This window comes from Schistocerca americana, chromosome 4 (assembly GCF_021461395.2).
Source record: "Schistocerca americana isolate TAMUIC-IGC-003095 chromosome 4, iqSchAmer2.1, whole genome shotgun sequence".
Classification (NCBI taxonomy): domain Eukaryota; kingdom Metazoa; phylum Arthropoda; class Insecta; order Orthoptera; family Acrididae; genus Schistocerca; species Schistocerca americana.
In genome coordinates, this window is record NC_060122.1 from 813,249,416 (window position 1) to 813,269,804 (window position 20,389).

Below are 20,389 nucleotides of genomic sequence, written 5' to 3' on the forward strand. Positions count from 1 at the left end.
CCCGAAATTTTTTTGGTGGCGTCGAATCTGTGTGCTTCCATTGAGCTGACTGGCGCTTTGTTTCTGGATTGAAAAATGGCATCCACGTCTCATCCATTGTCACAACCGACGAGAAGAAAGTCCCATTCATGCTGTCGTTGCGCGTCAACATTTCTTGGCAACATGCCACACTGGCAGCCATGTGGTCGTCCGTGAGCATTCGTGGCACCCACCTGGATGACACTTTTCGCATTTTCAGGTCGTCATACAGGATTGTGTGCACAGAATCCACAGAAATGCCAACTATGGAGGCGATCTGTTCAACAGTCATTCGGCGATCCCCCAAAACAATTCTCTCCACTTTCTCGATCATGTCGTCAGACCGGCTTGTGCGAGCCCGAGGTTGTTTTAATTTGTTGTCACACGATGTTCTGCCTTCATTAAACTGTCGCACCCACGAACGCACTTTCGACACATCCATAACTCCATCACCACGTGTCTCCCTCAACTGTCGATGAATTTCAATTGGTTTCACAAGACGCAATTTCAGAAAACGAATGATTGCACGCTGTTCAAGTAAGGAAAACGTCGCCATTTTAAGTATTTAAAACAGTTCTCATTCTCGCCGCTGGCGGTAAAATACCATCTGCCGTACGGTGCTGCCATCTCTGGGACGTATTGACAATGAACGCGGCCTCATTTAAAACAATGCGCATGTTTCTATCTCTTTCCAGTCCGGAGAAAAAAAATCGGAGGCCTTAGAACTTGAATGCACCTCGTACTTGCGCAAAGAAGTCAATAATTTATTGTCCGGTGAACTTGTACCAAGGGAACCCCTACCGCCAGCTTACAGCTTCCCCAAGGTAAACTTATACTTTCTATGCGTAAGCCAGACTCCACCCCAAATATCTGTCATGATGCTTATACAAAATTAGTCTCACGAAATCGGAAGAATTTTGAGACATCGAGTGCTACTGTGCATTTACAGTCAGCTGTTTCAGAGATCGCTGTATATTACACGCAGAATTCGTGTCAGCTTCTTGTACGGTAGTGTGGGTGCGTGAGACACCCGTCGAGTACCGGAAAAGCATCGGCTACCCAGCGAAGCGTCACGCCACGCCTCGTGTACCGCTGTCGGAACGAGCGGCATTTGTCATGTGATGGCCGCGCCGTCTGCAGCAGCTTGCTACAGTGGCCGCGAACTACTCTAGAGCGGCGAGAAGTGCCTCCGCTCCTGCCGACTGTCCGGAAATTAAAATCCCACCACTCTAGGAGGTGTCCTGTGTTCCGGGAAATGGCCGCTTCGCCCTGGCCGCCACGGATTTGGGTCCCCAGTCCCGGCAGGCACCGTAGCACAAGTCCACCTGCAGAATCTGACGAAGACTCGTAAAAATGGAACCACCTGATCCCACCAGTTTAGAGGCTGTAGACCGTTCATACACTTTTAACTGTTTTTGTGTTAAACCTCTTAATGACATATAAATAAAACAAAGGTAATTAACATTCTACGTCTTCATTTTTCATGCCCATATACACTACTAACCATTAAAATTGCTACACCACGAAGATGACGTGCTACAGACCCGAAATTTAACCGACAGGAAGAAGATGCTGTGATATGCAAATGATTCACTTTCCAGAGCATTCACACAAGGTTGGCGCCGGTGGCGACACCTACAACGTGCTGACATGAGGAAAGTTTCCAACCGATTTCTCATACACAAACAGCAGTTAACCGGCGTTGCCTGGTGAAACGTTGTTGTGATGCCTCGTGTAAGGAGGAAAAGTGCGTACCATTACGTTTCCGTCTTTGGTAATGGTCGGATTGTAGCCTATCGCGAATGCGGTTTATCGCATCGCGACATTGCTGCTCGCGTTGGTCGAGGTCCAATGGCTGTTTGCAGAATATGGAATAGGTGGATCCAGGAGGGTAATACGGAAAGCCATGCTGGATCCCATCGGCCTCGTATCACTAGCAGTCGAGATGACAGGCATCTTATCCGCATGGCTGTAACGGATCGTGCAGCCACGTCTCGATCCCTGAGTCAATAGATGGGGACGCTTGCAAGACAACAACCACCAGCACGAACAGTTCGACGACGTTTGCAGCATCATGGACTATCAGCTCGGAGACCATGGCTGCGGTTACCCTTGACGCTGCATCACAGACAGGAGTGTCTGCGATGGTGTATTCAAAGACGAACCTGGGTGCACGAATGGCAAGAAGTCATTTTTTCGTATGAATCCAGTTCCTGATTACGGCATCATGATGGTCGCATCTGTGTGTGGCGACATCGCGGTGAACGCACATTGGAAGCGTGTATGCGTCATCGCCATACTGGCATATCACCCGGCGTGATGGTATGGGGTGCCACTGGTTACACGTCTCGGTCACCTCTTGTTCGCATTGACGGCACTTTGAACAGTTGACATTACATTTCATATGTGTTACGACCCGTGGCTCTACCCTTCATTCGATTCCTCCGAAACCTTACATTTCAGCAGGATAATGCACGACCGCATGTTGCAGGTCCTGTACGGGCCTTTCTGGAAACAGGAAATGTTCGACTGCTGCCCTGGCCAGCACATTCTCCAGATCTCTCACCAACTGAAAACGTCCAGTCAATGGTGGCCGAGCAACTGGCTCGTCACAATACGACAGTCACTAATCTTGATGAACTGTGGTATCGTGTTGAAGCTGCATGGGCAGCTATACCTGTACATGCCATCCAAGCTCTGTTTGACTCAATGCATAGGCGTGTCAAGGCCATTATTACGGCCAGAGGTGGTTGTTCTCGGTACTAATTTCTCGGGATCTATGCGCCCACATTGTGTCAAAATGTTTTCACATGTCAGTTCTAGTATAATATATTTTTTTAATGAATAGCCGTTTATCATCTACATTTCTTCTTGGCGTAGCAATTTTAATGGCCAGTAGTGTATTTACAGCTCGTACAAAATAGATACGTGTTTCAAAGTTTTGCTGACCCTCAAAATAGTCACGAGCATTGTGTATGGCTCGTTGCCAGCGATGTGGAAGTCGTATGATACTCTTAGCAGTGCCATTTGTGTTGACAGTTCTCAGCGGTGTGGTCTATTACCGGACGAATTTGTAGCAGTACTGAAGCGAATTCCGTGAAGTGTTTCCTTCAGTTTACAAATCGAATTGAACTCACAAGGACTTAAGTCAGGTGAGTGCAGTAGGTGGTATAGCATTTAGCAGCCCCGTCAGTCAAACAAATCAGTAACACCTTTAGTTGTACGTGCTTGAGCATTATCCTGCAATATGATGGTCAGGTCCTGCAGAAAGTGTCATCACTTCTGTCTCTAAGCTGGTCGTAGGCTGTGTTCCAAAGAAGAACAGCATAGAAGTGATGACTCTTTCTACACGACCTGACCATCATTTTGCAGGACAATGTTCAAGCACGTACAGTGCAAGCTGTTACTGATAGACTGCGCCGCTCCAAGTGTCAACACAACTGGTTCTGCTAAGAGTATCCTACGACTTCCACATCGCTGGCAACGAGTTATAGACAATGCTGGTGACTACTTTGAAGGTCAGTAAAACTTTGAAACACGTATCTATTTTGTACCAGCTGTAAATGAGTAGTTGCCACTATTAGTGTTCCAACCCTCGTATTCTCTTCAGGTAGAGGCCACTCCTGTTGTGGTGCAGTCCTACTCAGTGAACTGATGGCTGACGTCTCTGCTCCTGCATTCTTCATTTTCGTTCCAGCGCTTGTCGTTACGCCGGAACAAGAGGTCCCGAGACAATAGTTTTCAATAAGCACTCCTAGATACTTGTAGTTTTCAGCAACATGTAGCGTGACTTTTTTATTAAACTTTCCCAGTCGTTTTGTTACAGGTGCTAAATATTTACCATAAATAAGTGTAAGAAAAAGAAAAGCATTCTACCTGGAGCATAACGGCTTACAAGTAAGGGTAATTCTCGATTTGGTATCAGACGAGCTCTGTTACTACCTGTCCCTGTTCATACGTGACAGCTTGTCAACAATATGGCTTTATAAAGCGTACGAGTGTGCGGTGTCATGGGGTCAGACATCCTTTGCTACTGCCCTCGCGAGGACTTACTGCAAAGTCAATAACGCCCACTACTGCCGGTATCTTTCGGGGTTGGACAGCTTGCAGTTTTGTGTCAGCCTACATCACTAGGTACCTTACTGACTGTAGGTGCCTGCGAATTTCGCCGCAGGACTCCAGTATCGCGCAGTTGTCACACGGGTAAACATACTGGGAGGCACACCTAGCACGAGAACGATGTGTTGAGTCTACCGCTGTGTGCGAAGCATCACTGAACAAGCAGCCTCCGACCAACGTATACGTTCATGCCCGATCCTCAGGATTTGGTAGATGATGAATTGGTTTCGGCCGAATAATACGGCCACGCAAACTGGTCTGAAAAACCACAGCATTTTCTAGTATCTAAAGGTAGTGCCTAGTAAGCATCTTCTCACAGGGTAAAGGACGAATAATACATCACGACATTTTAGTTATTTGCATTACTGTTCTACGTATAGGGTGGTTATAATTCAACTTTGCCCTCTTAAGGGCCTCATATGACAAATGAATGATCGTTGGACAATGAAAGTTTGTGGAGACATGTGTAAGGACACGCGGAAGAGATATAACGAGTAAACGATCGAAAGAAACACATTTTTGTTTCCACATTACAGGGTAACATTTCTCAATTGCGCACAATGCTTAAGTTCCAGATTGCAAACGTTGCTCGGTGTGACGACCATATGCATTCACATCAGCCTGGAACCGCACTAGAGATTGCTCTGCTGCTGCCTGAAACATATCAGGTGGACCATGGGATGTTCATCTGTTATGATACAGCTCGTCCACTGCTTGAAACTCACCCGTTTCGTCCAGCTTTCTCAGACATGGCAACTGTAACTTCTTCAACAATTTGTAGCGCAATAGGCCGTCGGCCTCTCCCTAGAGCAATTCCCATATCGCCAGTTAATTCGAACATCCGAATCATTTACTTCAATCCCGGTGTGGAAAGAGGGCTTCTCGGTATTCCTTTAATGAGTCAATACTCACGAAGAGCAACAGCACCATTGCTATTGTTCTGACAAAACAGTTTCACGAGTAAATCCCTGTCCACCTTGTCCAGACCGACATTGACTGTCTGCAACAGTAATTCACAGTGATGTCCTAGGCCACCGTACCAGTACCGGAACCTAACGGGAAGTCATAACAATAACACTAATAACAACGCCAATCATTCATCACTTTCTGAACATCATTCCCATAACGTTTGGTACCCATACGGTAAACAGTATTCCGTCCACACCGGCACAATCAGTGAATGTTTAATTACAGACATAAAAAAAAATGCATCACCTAGGTTCCGAGAGTACCAGAACCTGTACAGAAAATTGGAACAGAGATTAGCATAAACATTATTTCCACCCTTTTTATTGCTCGTGAAAACCACACATTTGCGTGTTCCACCACCACACAGCGAGACCTTCAGAAGTGGTGGTCCAGATTTCTGCACACTCCAGTACCTCTACGAGTTGCATTCAAGTTCTAAGGCCTCCGATTTTTTTTCTCCGGACTGGAAAGATATAGAAACATGCGCATTGTTTTAAAATGAGGCCGCGTTCATTATCAATACGTCCCAGAGATGGCAGCACCGTACGGCAGATGGAATTTTACCGCCAGCGGCGAGAATGAGAACTGTTTTAAATACTTAAAATGGCGACGTTTTCTCAACTCGAACAGCGTGCAATTACTCGTTTTCTGAATTTGCGTGGTGTGAAACCAATTGAAATTCATCGACAGTTGAAGGAGACATGTGGTGATGGAGTTATGGATGTGTTGAATGTGCGTTCGTGGGTGCGACAGTTTAATGAAGGCAGAACATCGTGTGACAACAAACCGAAACAACCTTGGGCTCACACAAGCCGCTCTGACGACATGATCGAGAAAGTGGAGAGAATTGTTTTGGGGGATCGCCGAATGACTGTTGAACAGATCGCCTCCAGAGTTGGCATTTCTGTGGGTTCTGTGCACACAATCCTGCATGACGACCTGAAAATGCGAAAAGTGTTATCCAGGTGGGTGCCACGAATGTTGACGGACGACCACACGGCTGCCCGTGTGGCATGTTGCCAAGCAATGTTGACGTGCAACGACAGCATGAATGGGACTTTCTTTTCGTCGGTTGTGACAATGTATGAGACGTGGATGCCATTTATCAATGCAGAAACAAAGAGCCAGTCAGCTCAATGGAAGCACACAGATTCACCGCCACCAAAAAAATTTCGGGTAACTGCCAGTGCTGAAAAAATGCTGTCCATGTTCTGGGACAGTGAGGGCGTAATCGTTACCCATTGCGTTCCAAAGGGCACTATGGTAACAGGTGCATCCTACGAAAGTGTTTTGAAGAACAAATTACTTCCTGCACTGCAACAAAAACGTCTGGGAAGGGATGCGCGTTTGCTGTTTCACCAAGATAACAACTCTGAAGTGATTCCTCATGCTCCCTACTAACCTGACCTGGCTCCTAGTGACTTTTGGCTTTTTCGAACAATGAAAGACACTCTCCGTGGCCGCACATTCACCAGCTGTGCTGCTATTGCCTCAGCAATTTTCCAGTGGTCAAAACAGACTCCTAAAGAAGCCTTCGCCGCTGCCATGGAATCATGGTGTCAGCGTTGTGAAAAATGTGTACGTCTGCTGGGCGATTACGTCGAGAAGTAACGCCAGTTTCATCGATTTCGGGTGAGTAGTGAATTAGAAAAAAAAATTGGAGGCCTTAGAACTTGAATGCACCTCGTAATACCCAGCAGCACGTCCTCTCGCATTGATGCATGCCTCGTATTTGTCATGGCATGCTATCCACAAGTTCATCAAGGCACTGTTGGTCCAGACTCTGTCCTCAACGGCGATTCGGCATAGATCCCTCAGAGTGGTTGGTGGGTCACGTCGTCCACCAACAGACCTTTTCGATCTATCTCAGGGATGTTCGATAGGGTTCATGTCTGGAGAAGATGCTGGCCACTCTTTTCGAGCGATGTCGTTATCCTGAAGGAAGTTATTCACAAGATGTGCACGATGGCGGCACGAATTGTCGTCCATGAAGACGAATGCCTCGCTAATATGCTGCCAATATGGTGGCGCTATCGGTCAGAGGAAGGCATTCACGTATCGTACAGCCTTTACGGCGGCTTCCATGACCACCAGCGACGTCGGCCCCACATAATGTCACCGTAAACGGCAGGGAACCTCCACCTTGCTGCAGCCAGTGGGCAGTGTGTCTAAGGCGTTCAGCCTGACCGGGTTGCCCCCTAACATGTCTGCGGCGATCGTCTGCTTGAAGGCATATGCGACACTCATCGGCGAAGATAACGTGATGCCAATCCTGACCGGTCCATTCGACATGTTGTTGGACCCATCTGTACCGCGCTGCATTGCGTCGAGGTTGCAAATATGGACCTCGTCCTGGACGTCGGGAATGAAGTCACACATCATGCAGCCTATTGCGCACAGTTTCAGTCGTAACACGACGTCCTCTGGCTGCACGAAAAGCATTATTCAACATGGTGGGGTTGCGGTCAGGGTTCCTCCGAGCCATAATCCGTAGGTAGCGGTGGTCCACTGCCGTAGTAGCCCTTGGGCGGCCTGAGCGAGGTACGTCATCGACAGTTCCTGTCTCTCTGTATCTGCTTCATGTCCGAACAACATCGCTTTGGTTCACTCTGAAACGCCTGGACACTTCCCTTGTTGAGAGCCCTTCCTGGCACAAAGTAATAACGCGGACGAGATCGAACCGCGGTATTGACCGCCTAGGCATGGTTGAACTACAGACAACACGAGCCGTGTACCTCCTCCCTGGAGGAATGACTGGAACTGATCGCTGTCGGACACTGTCCGTCTTATAGGCGCTGCTGACGCGTGGTTGTTTACATCTTTGGGAGGATTTAGTGACATCTCAGAACAATCAAAGTGACTGTGTCTATGATGCAATATCCACAATCAAGTTCTGGGAACCGGGGTGATGCTAAACTTTCTTTTATGTGTGTATAATCGCCGTGTAACAAAGAGGTTTCGCGATGTACCTTTTCAGTTAATGGTTCTTACATTATCGGCAAACTATAAGTTTGACCTGTGCTTTGCTTGTTATGATATCTATCGAATATACCGATATTTGCGGATTAAGCGAATGTGAACAACCAGCTGAAATCAGTACAGGACTTGTAAATGACAGTAGAATAATAACAAATGTGTATTTTGAGCACATGTTTATGATTATAATGGATGCTATTCCAGTAGGCAGCCAGCTACGGACTGTCTGTTTCTGACTGATGTAGAGGAAAGTTCGTGAGGAGGTGGATCGGTGTTCCCATCTTCGTAGCTTGGAAACTAACACCCAGTGTGCTACTTTCTATTGTTGCCTAATATAAGGAAACGAATCCATTTCTTACTGCAGGTGTGATTGGACCTCCTCTATATGATGACGGGGTGGCAGAACCAGCGTGATACATTGATCCACACAACATCAAGGGGAGGGCGTCGGGTATGCCTACCTTTTGAAAATATTGTAATTTAGTCATGTACTTTATATTTGAAAATATTGAAAAATATATTTATTATTTTTAATGATTTGTTCTACCACGTCATATGTTTTCTTTTTATTTTTCAGGAAAACGTAACCCAGAAATTTAAGTCTTAGTAGTGGATTTGACTGTTTATAGCAAAGTGTCATATCCTTCTTCTCAGGTTTAGTGAATATCTGAAACATCGATATATCCCTAAAAATCACACTGTGAATGTAAGTCTAATACAGTTAACGAAATCTGTATTTTTTTAATTTTTTGTTGTAGAAGTAACGTATTCCACCACCTCTGGATTACACATCATGGAAATTGCGTTGCAGTTGCTAAGGTCAAAGACAGAAGGGGAAACCACAACTCCACTGCCACGACTCGACTACATGTTATTTTAAACAGCTATAATGTGAAAAGGGAATTCCACAATTACATCAGTAATGAAATTCACTCTGAAATAGATGGGAAACGTGCGTGAATTCATGATACCGCATTCTACGGGCAATAAGACGCTAAGGACTATAAGAAGCATCTTAGCTTTTGAGCAATTTTAAAGTAATTAAGATTGTTACCATTATTGTTACTAGATTGCAAAGCCAGACTAAAGAAAAGTATTAGTTTTTAAAACAGAAGTGACCTTGAAAATCCCTGAAAATTATCGTCTGAACTTCCTTCTTCTCCCTCTTCGTCGTCATCGTTGTCCTCTTCGTACATAAGATGGTCGTCACTGCCATCGAGAGCCTTACTTATGCCGTAAGTCTTGAAAGATTTAACAATAATGCTTTCACTCACTCTAGACGAGGAGTGTTTTATCCACTGCCACACTTGTTTGGTCGTAGGTCGTTTTAAAGCTCCTTTCTGCGTGAATTCTTTGGGTTTCATCTACCATCCACTTGTTCCATTCCTCTCTCAAATACACTTTAAATGGTTTGTTCATCGAAACACCGAATGTTGCTTATGTGCAACTGCAATATTAACAAAGCAAAGATGGATCCCTGTTCCTACCTTTGTACTCTTCTGAAGTGGTCAGCACTGCTCTATTTGATTCGTCTGTCGCAAAAAGAGTTTGCAATTGTGAAGTAAATCAATATGGAATAGGCTGAAATACAGCCTGTATTTCCCTGTCTCAGTTTCTCTTTCACAGATTTTTTCAAATGACTAATAAAGTGATCTAGCACCTTTCCTTCTCTCCCACACTCTGTTAAACCATAATTTCATACGAGCCTCGTCCATGCAGTCCTTGTCATGTACGTGAACAACAACACCTGGAGGTATTTCAGAAGGTTTTGGCAGTGTTTTGCGCTTGAAAATGATCATTGGATTAATTTTAGCACCGTCAGCACAGCATGGAACGGGAACAGTGTAGTGCATGTTTTCATGTCCATTTGTTTTTGTAGTTACAGTTTTAGCACCTTTCATGGAAACAGCTCTGTTACTCGACACATCAAATGGCAGAGAAGTTTCATCCATATTCGCTATTTGGCTTAGTTCCACAATGGGTTTCTTTCGGTGTTGAATAATAAAGTGATGGAAAGACAATATTTTGTCTTCATACTATTGCGAAACTTTCTCAGACGTTTTGCTTTTGATTAATATGCCAAGTCCATGAACCTTCATAAACATGTAGCACACACCAACTCCTGGTTAAAGTCTGTTAAGTTCCACTGTAAGGCTGGCTTACTAGCGTGCGTCTGAATCGTTTTTGTATTAATTCCAGTGCCGTTTTGACGCTATCCTTGAATCCATTTCAGAACGTCATCTTCTAGTTTTGGCCTTTATGCATTCAGTCCTCTATTTGCACAATTAGTCTTACACTTTTTTCCCGTTCTTCTTAACTGCGCTCCAATCGCGAATGGATTTTTTTCTATTGGTGGTGGGCCGAAAGGCCGATCAGATGCTCTGTTTCCATGTCCTTGTACTTACCCCATTACTTTAAGTTTATAGCCCACATCACATGAAGACCTTTTACTTTTTACATTACGAAACTACAGGGTGTTTCAAAAATGACCGGTATATTTGAAACGGCAATAAAAACTAAACGAGCAGCGATAGAAATACACCGCTTGGGACAACAGTAAATTTTCAGGCGGACAAACTTTCGAAATTACAGTAGTTACAATTTTCAACAACAGATGGCGCTGCAAGTGATGTGAAAGATATAGAAGACAACACAGTCTGTGGGTGCGCCATTCTGTGCGTCGTCTTTCTGCTGTAAGCGTGTGCTGTTCACAACGTGCAAGTGTGCTGTAGACAACATGGTTTATTCCTTAGAACAGAGGATTTTTCTGCTGTTGGAATTCCACCGCCTAGAACACAGTGTTGTTGCAACAAGACGAAGTTTTCAACGGAGGTTTAATGTAACCAAAGGACCGAAAAGCGATACAATAAAGGATCTGTTTGAAAAATTTCAACGGACTGGGAACGTGACGGATGAACGTGCTGGAAAGGTAGGGCGACCGCGTACGGCAACCACAGAGGGCAACGCGCAGCTAGTTCAGCAGGTGATCCAACAGCGGCCTCGGGTTTCCGTTCGCCGTGTTGCAGCTGTGGTCCAAATGACGCCAACGTCCACGTATCGTCTCATGTGCCAGAGTTTACACATCTATCCATACAAAATTCAAACGCGGCAACCCCTCAGCGCCGCTATCATTGCTGCACGAGAGACATTCGCTAACGATATAGTGCACAGGATTGATGACGGCGATATGCATGTGGGCAGCATTTGGTTTACTGACGAAGCTTATTTTTACCTGGACGGCTTGGTCAACACGCAGAACTGGCGCATATGGGGAACCGGAAAGCCCCATGTTGCAGTCCCATCGTCCCTGCATCCTCAAAAAGTACTGGTCCAGGCCGCCATTTCTTCCAAAGGAATCATTGGCCCATTTTTCAGATCCGAAACGATTACTGCATCACGCTATCTGGACATTCTTCGCGAATTTGTGGCGGTACAAACTGCCTTAGACGACACTGCGAACACCTCGTGGTTTATGCAAGATGGTGCCCGGCCACATCGCACGGCCGACGTCTTTAATTTCCTGAATGAATATTTCGATGATCGTGTGATTGCTTTGGGCTATCCGAAACATACAGGAGGCGGCGTGGATTGGCCTCCCTATTCGCCACACTTGAAAGACCAGGTGTACCGCCAGAATCCAGAAACAATTGAACAGCTGAAGCAGTACATCTCATCTGCATGTGAAGCCATTCCGCCAGACACGTTGTCAAAGGTTTCGGGTAATTTCATTCAGAGACTACGCCATATTATTGCTACGCATGGTGGATATGCGGAAAATATCGTACTATAGTGTTTCCCAGACCGCAGCGCCATCTGTCGTTGAAAATTGTAACTACTGTAATTTCGAAAGTTTGTCTGCCTGAAAATGTACTGTTGTCCCAAGCATATTGCAACAAACGGTGTATTTCTATCGCTGCTGGTTTAGTTTTTATTGCCGTTTCAAATATGCCGGTCATTTTTGAAACACCCTGTAGCTACTAACAAAAACTTTGTACTGCTACCGATAACACAGACCACTTTTAAGTTCACTGGCACCGTAGACTGCAATGACGCATCATAGGCTAGACAGTGTTCTGGGTTTGTGATAACCGGGCGGGAAAGGGACAGTGTTCGCAAGCTCGTGAATGTCCGCAACTCGTATTAGTCGCATCGGTGCACTGCTGTTAACGATTGAACCTAATGTTGCCAGACAGAGATAGAGTTCCCGCGGCATCGAATATTTGGACATTTTTAAGAGTGGCGGGAATTTTAAATCAAACACTGGACCTTTTTATTTTAACGTTCAGTAATACGCACCTGAATTATGGGGGGCTATTTTTCGAAGAAGAAAGTGTGCTTTATAGTTCGCAAAATAAGACAGTGGTAACAGGATTGTAAGACAATGTTCGGTCAGTCAATAAAACTGCACACACAAATTATCTGAGAACACATACAATTGGAAGAAATAAACACTTAGCTGACGGCCGGCGGGTGTGGCTGAGCGGTTCTAGGCGCTTCAGTCTGGAACCGCACGACCGCTACGGTTAAGATGTTAAGTCCCATAGATGTTAAGTCCCATAATGCTCAGAGCCATTTGAACTTAGCTGACTGCGACCGAGAGGAATACTGTCTAATGATGCCAAGTGGCTGTACACGAGGCATTTTACCTTAACGGCGGCATAGGGCGTTCGGCTGGGATCGTAAATGTTAGTGGCCATCAGGACTTCGGATGGTGTGACTGTCCCAGCTAAAGGGCAACGACCATGTATGAATTCTCTGACTAACCGGCAGTACTTATCGACCCCTAGGTGTCTGCAGCACTCGCAAGGAGACTTCACAGCAATCGGATTTTGTTAATTTTTGTATTTTTGGAACGCAAAGTTCAGAACTCACATTCGAATCTCACAAATTCTCGAGAAAATCGAAATTTTCCGAGTGTCTTTGATATAGCAAAGTGAAGTAGCTCTTTCGACAGGTTGTCTGGCACTGTAGTAGACTGTTCGTCTGCTGCATGGGCTGCCTTGATTCGGTTCCCGGCTGTATCAAATTTTTAAACATAGGTGAATATTCTACGTGCATTTCTGTGAAGTGTGAAATCAAAAGAGATAAAAAAAATCAATTTGTAACGCTTCTTTTTTAATGTAAACAATCATTATCAACCTCTGTATAATATCTAACATTATGTATCGGGCATGACATTAAGTGCAGTAACCACATAAAAGAAACGGTAGGAAAAGTAAATGCCACACTGAGATTCATAGGAAGAATCTTACGGAAATGTAAATCCTTTAAGGAAGTGGCTTACAAGACGCTTTTTCAGTCGGTTATTGAGTATTGTTTATCAAACTGGGACCTCTAACCAGGTGGGACCGATGCAAGACGTAGAGAAGATCAAACGAAGATCGTCGCGTTTCGTCACTGAATTGTTTAGTCGGAGAGATGTGCAACAGACTCCAGTGGCAGACATTGCAAGAGAGGTGCTGTGCGTCACGGAGAGGTTAGCTGCAGAAATTTCGAGAGAGTGCTTTTCGGGAAGAGTGGAACAATATACGAGGGTTGTTTTTTAAGTAATGACCGTTTTTATTTTTAAGAAAAGATACAAATACTTTTGTAAAAAAACTATTATTTTCTGATTCTACACACTTTTACCTATTTTTTCACATAGTTGCCTTGTTTGTTTAAGCACTTGTCATACCGTACAACTAAGTTTTTTATTCCCTCTTCAAAGAATTCGGCCGCCTGCTCCGACAGCCAAGAGTTCACGGCCGCTTTCACTTCATCGTCGTCATTGAAGCGCTGCCCGCCAAGATGGTGTTTCAGGTACCGGAAAAGGTGAAAATCGCTAGGAGCAAGGTCGGGGCTGTACGGTGCGTGGTCCAAAACTTCCCAGCCAAAAGAATCAATCAAATCCCGAGTCTTTTGAGAGGTGTGAGGCCTAGCGTTATCGTGCAGGAGCAAAACTCCTTTTGTCAGCATGCCGCGTCTTTTGATTTGAATTGCTCTGCGGAGCTTCTTTAGAGTTTCACAGTAGGCATCTGAGTTGATTGTCGTTCCTCGTGGCATAAAGTCCACTAGCAAAACACCGCGCCGGTCCCAGAACGTAGTTGCCATAATCTTGCGCTTTGACAGCGTCTGTTTGGCTTTGACCTTGACGGGTGAGGTTGTGTGTCGCCATTTATAACACTACCGTCTGCTACAGCTATACCATAACCTCGAAACTGGAGGCAGTTTGCAAAACAGAATTATTTTGTTAGAGTGATAATGGTATAAAGCAACAGAGCAGTGTTACCCTCTGAGAGGAATTTTGTTATGTTGACCGTGTTGTACCTAACGGAGGTGGCTTATCGGGAGTGAAAGTCAGAATTACGTAAATATTTGAACAGTAAGAAACGAAATTTTGATTATCTGCACTGTTTAACTGATAAAGAAAACGGTCGCCAGCCTAACTAAGCAAGAGAATGATTAACATTCTCGTTCAAGAAAATAGTTATTAGTAACTTTAATGGATAAACACAACCTATACTTTGTCACACGCGAGTGCAGTGAACTCTGACACATACATATGTTTATGGTAAGGTTGAAACTAACAGTTAGAGCAGCACCAACTATTTGCAAAATTATAACAGATACCGAAACACACTATTACTTTCAGGGCTTACACAAACTGAGTGGTCTTTATAACATTACCATTAACATTCCCTCCAGGATCATAAATTGGACATAGGTTAAGTCTTTCTCAGTTACATACTTTACTATTTAAAATGAAAGTTAGTTGAAATTCACTGACAGGTTACTTATCACTGTCTTTCTAATAAATAGATTATGGTTTTCATAAATAGAGATCCTTCCGTTACTTGTTACCTAGATTAGTAAAATAGACAGACCGTGTATCTTGTTATACTATTAATATGCACTTCCAATACACAAGAGAGACAAACACTTAGAAATCATGAACATATAATTTTCTACTATTGCAGTTTCCCACTTTTACTGCAGCGAAACACAATGTTGACAAAATTGCAAGAAACTGACTCACCATTTAGAATTTACTACAGACAACAATGTGATCATTTAATCATTTACTTTATAAGCCTCAGTCTTAAGAACTTTTAATTTTGAAGTTGGCAACAGCACTTTAATAAGCAGTTTTAATAGGAATATTTTCAGCAAACAACATTTACTTTAACTCACTCTCTTGCCACATTAACTTTAACTTTCTTTTTACTATGTTGAAGAGGCATTAATGAGCAAAATATTGGGCTTTAATGTTCTTTTAGTAAGGACACTCGGATATCACTTTAGCTCAAACGGAGAGGAACCTGAGAGGTGTTACGATGAGGAGAAAAATCAGGATACGTACATAAATTCAGATATACATTACCTTATATTTGAGCACACTAACACATCCATTAAGCTGATCCTTCACTGTACGTCATTGTAGTATTCCGATGTAATGATTGCGCAATGTGGTGGTAACTGCATGTTGTTAGGTGGAATTGCAGGCAGAATTGCTGGACTCGGTCATTTCTTGGTGGCGATGATTGATACCAATCCCAGAATATTTCCAGCTATTTATCCATTCTTCCGAGGCATTGGAAAGCGGCAGGAAAAGCCTCTCTCGGAACCAGCACAATATGCATCTTTTACAAGGCATTGCACAGACTCGTAGCTCGTCTCCGACTGCTGGCTCGTCCCCGACTGACTATCAGTTCCACCTTTTCTACCTAGGCCAACCACAATTTGCGCGTGCTACACAGTTCCGTTCCCGAGGGGAACCACTACACCATTTACATACAAACTAACTCAGAACCCTAAGTGAAGGTCAGCAGTTTACATAACAGCAAACAAACACATTAAATAAAACAGAACATTTGCACATGTTGACACTTATACAAAATTATTCACACAAAATTACAATTATATACAGTAAGTTTTGTTCCCTCCAAATGGGACAAAGAATTTAAATGACTGATACACTACTTTGCATAGAACCAAACCATGACATCAAAGTTTGTACAAAGAAAGGAGTATACAATTTTGTGTTATCTATTCAATCAAACACATTTACAGAAGATCAACAATGTAACATTAAATAAAGCAAAAGCAAAATGAATCAGTAGAGTAGAGCTACGGTGTTACACATTCCATCGATTGTCGCTTGCTTTCGGGAGTGATATGGGATACCCATGTTTCATCTCCAGTGACAATTTGACTCAACATGTCATCCCCTTCTTCCTCGTAACGAATCAAAAAGTCCAATCAAGTGGCAAATCTCTTCCCTTTGTGGTCCTCTGTGAGGAGTCTGGGTACCCATCGAGAACACAGTTTCTTAAAGTTTAGGTTTTCAGACACAATTTTGTGCAAAACCGATCTTGGAACTTGTGGAAATTCCAAAGAATGAGTGGAAATTGTGAATCTTCTGTCCTCACGAATCTTTGTTTCGATTGCAGCCACCAAATCATCAGTGATCACAGAGGGCCGGCCTGAGCGTTCTTCGTCATGGACGTATTGACGGCCATTTTTAAACTCTCTAACCCATTGACGCACTTTACCTTCACTCATTGCATTGAAGCCATAAACTCCTGTTAACTGACGATGAATTTCTGCAGCTGATAGGCTCCTCGCGGTCAAAAACCGTATCACTGACCGTATCTCACACGCGGCGGGGGATTCAATAATCGTAAACATTATAAAGTAGCACAGCGATGCGTATACGTCAGCTACAGAGCTGCAACTTGCATCAGTGTGAACGGGAAGGATGCCGGCAAGTGGCGCGGCGGCTTGTTGCGGCGTCCGCGCGAAATACGGCACTATACGCGAGAACGGCCCTTACTTAAAAAACAACCCTCGTATTACTTCCTCCTAAATACGTCTCTCGAAGTCACCGCGGCAAGTTAATACTAGAAATTAGAGCTGACACGGAATATTACCGACAGTCATTCTTCTAAGGCGCTATTCGCGACTCCAATAGGGAAGGAGGGATCAGTAGTGGTACTAAAAGTACCATCCGCCACATACCGTCCTGTTGCTTTCGCAGTAATGATGCAGATGTAGATTACAAATCGTTATTACGAGGGTCGTTCAGTAAGTAACGGCCTACATTAAAAAAAAAGGAATTAATGTACACAGACAAACGTCCTTGTTGGTGCTTCACATTTGATGTTTGTTCTGTGCACCGGTGAGGTTTCGGCTCGTTCTGGTAGATGGCAGAGCCGTAGTGCAGCGTCAAAATGGCGTCTACATACGACTCACGTTACAAGCAGCGTGCTGTTATTCACATCTTGTGGGGAGTAAAAGAAACCGGTGTGAACATCTATAAACGTTTGTGTGCAGTGCACGGCGATGCTGCAGTTGATACGAGTAAAGTTACAGCCTCAGGAAATGCAGAAATAGAGCTCCATGACCAGCCACGCTCGGGATGCGTCGTCACCCACTGCTCCTGGCACACTCAATCGTACGGATGACATTTTTCGTGCCGACCGGCGCATCACAACTCGACAATTGGCTCTTCAGTTATCGGTCAGCATTGGAAGTGCGTCAGCAATGGCAGAGACTTTCGTATATTCAAAGAGGTGCTCACGGTGGGTTCCACGAGTGCTCACAGCGGACGACAGGATTCAAACAAAGGACATTTCATCTGAACTGTTGGAGCATTCTGAGACCGACGGAGAGGTCTTTCTGTCACGGATTACAGGGGACGAAAGTTGGGTGCACCCCTCTGCCGGAAAAGTCATGGTGACGGTCTTCTGGGATTGTGGTGGCGTCATTCTCTTGGATATGATGACAAGAGGGTCAACCATTAATTCAGAGACATACGTTACGACTCTGAATAAACTCAAGAATCGTTTCCGACGTGTTCGATAGGACAAGAATTCGGCAGAAATCTTACTCCAACACGATAATGCACACCCCCACACAAGTCTGAGAACCCGGGAATACATCACGAAATTGGGTTGGAAATTATTGCCTCATCCCCCTATAATCCAGACCTGGCACCCTCGGACTTCCATCTCTTTGGGCCGCATAAAGATACTCTACGGGGAACACATTCTAAAGATGACGAGAGTGTCAGTCATGGCTACTCCTATAGGACAAGAGCTTTTACCTGCAGGCAGTACATGCTCTTCCACAACGTTGGCGTACGGCCATAGCGCGTAACGGAGACGATGTAGAAAAATAGGACGTGGACAAAACTTGTTGATGTATATTGTCACCAAAATCTACCTCTTAACAACAAATATGTTCTACGAAAAAATAAAGTATGGAACATTGCCTATTGAACGACCCTCGCAAAAGATAGATACTTAAGAATTTTTATTTTCAATGAAAATTGTATGTATGCAATATGTAAGGTAATTAGAAAAACGTAGATGTGCATTTCTCGGAAATATGAAAATTGTGCATGTGTTTGTAACAGTAACAACGCTGTACTATTGTACATATAAGTAAATTTTTTTTTTCATCTGATTTTTCGATAAATTAGTGTAATCGATGTTCTGATTTCATTTCTTTTCTGTTTCATGTCATTGTGTTAAGAGAACTGTAAACAAATTTCAATGTGAATATTAATGTTTATGTCAAATGTCAAGCAATATTGTAATAGAATTGAAATGTAACAAATGTTGAGACTGTTGTAAGATGTTTAAAATTGTAAATGTGCGTCCGGTCCATACGTAGGCAATGTGTTAGGATATGTAGAATGCAAAACCTCGGGTGAATACCCTGTCTGTAAGGGAGCGGTAAAAGGTGGATGGCAGGCGAGCGCGGGAAAATGCGCACGGGTGCTGCACGGCACAACGGGCTCAGCAGTAGTAGTTGGAGTTGGGCATTGGTCTGGGCAACACGTTCTGGATCGAGGAGGCTCTCCTGGAAGACGTAGTTTCATTGAGCCTCGGGTATCCCGTTCCAACGCCGATACAGCATGGCAAAATTCCATAGGCACTAAACGGAAAAGAATTGCGACGCTATGAAGAAATAAAGTGCCGATACGTCAAGAGCCATAGCTGTGGTTGTATGTGTGCTCTGTCCCTCGCCATCTCGCCGTCCGCCAACCGCGGCATCGATACAAACAGGTTGAAACTTTTAGTACTGTATTCGTATGGACCAGTGTTATTTTTGTTCCATACTGTTCAATAACAACTTAATAAAAACTCAAATTTTGCCAGAACTTTCCTATCATTTAATTATCCTCACAACTAACCTAGACAGGGTCCTTTCCAAATGTTGTGCAATCCGAGTGTCCCGAGATGAAAAATTAAAGTTTGTGTTAATAATAATTACCTGCAGACCTAACTATGTTAGAATGGTGTTTAAAGAATTGTTTTGTTAATGAACCAGTAAATGAATAACGAAGGTCTGACAAAGTTGGAAGATAACTTTAATATTGATTTAGTAATGAAGTTTAATTATTTCGAGACAGATGTAAAGGTATTTAAATGAGTAGGAAATAAGATAAAGAGACTAGTAACTCATATATTGGAAATCTGGAGCGCATAATGGAGTCAGTAATTAATTTTTTTTAATGCAGTGATCATAACAGTTTCAAGGTCCTCCCCCCTTTTTTTTATTCATTTGAATTCTGAAGTGTTCTAAATTGATTTGACCAGCAAAAGTTGAAGTCAATATAAAAGCCAAAATTTATCAGTGTTTTATCTTTATTAAAATTTACATTTTGTTTGTGGCTCGAAATTACTATTTCTAGGGTAACCTATGCCCGATCTTAATCAGATCAATTGACATTACGAAGTTTGGTAGTATACATTACAGTGTAGTGTTATGTATTTATGGTTTTTCCATATCAGTACAGAAAGTGAAACTATCAGTTCAATAGATTTTCTAGTTCTAAAATTTACTCTATTATGCAGTGTTACTACGTGTTGTTTTGCATGAATGTACATCAACTTGTAGAGAGAAGAAACTTAGTTAATGCCTAATTAGGCTGGCGACCGTATTATTAACCAATTGGTAGCATCTGCTGTGTTGCTTTTTGTCCGTCCTGACGTGTAGTTGTATTTCGGACGTGTTTGACGTATCATTGATATTACAGAGTGGGTGTAAGTCTGATTTGCCACCATTCAGGTACACGCAGTCAATATCTATACAAAAATCCTGTCTCGTAAGGTGAACCCCGCTCACTTACCATAGTACAGGCTTGAGTATTGTGTGCCCCACGTACACGTTACATGTTGATTAGCAGATATTTTATCAATGTAATATTTAAATGATGTAGATATTCGATCTGAATGCATACACAAACGAAAAAATTATGAGCAAAATAAGACTTCAGCCAGCAACCTAGCGATTACCAGTCTCAAGGGCTACTGATCTG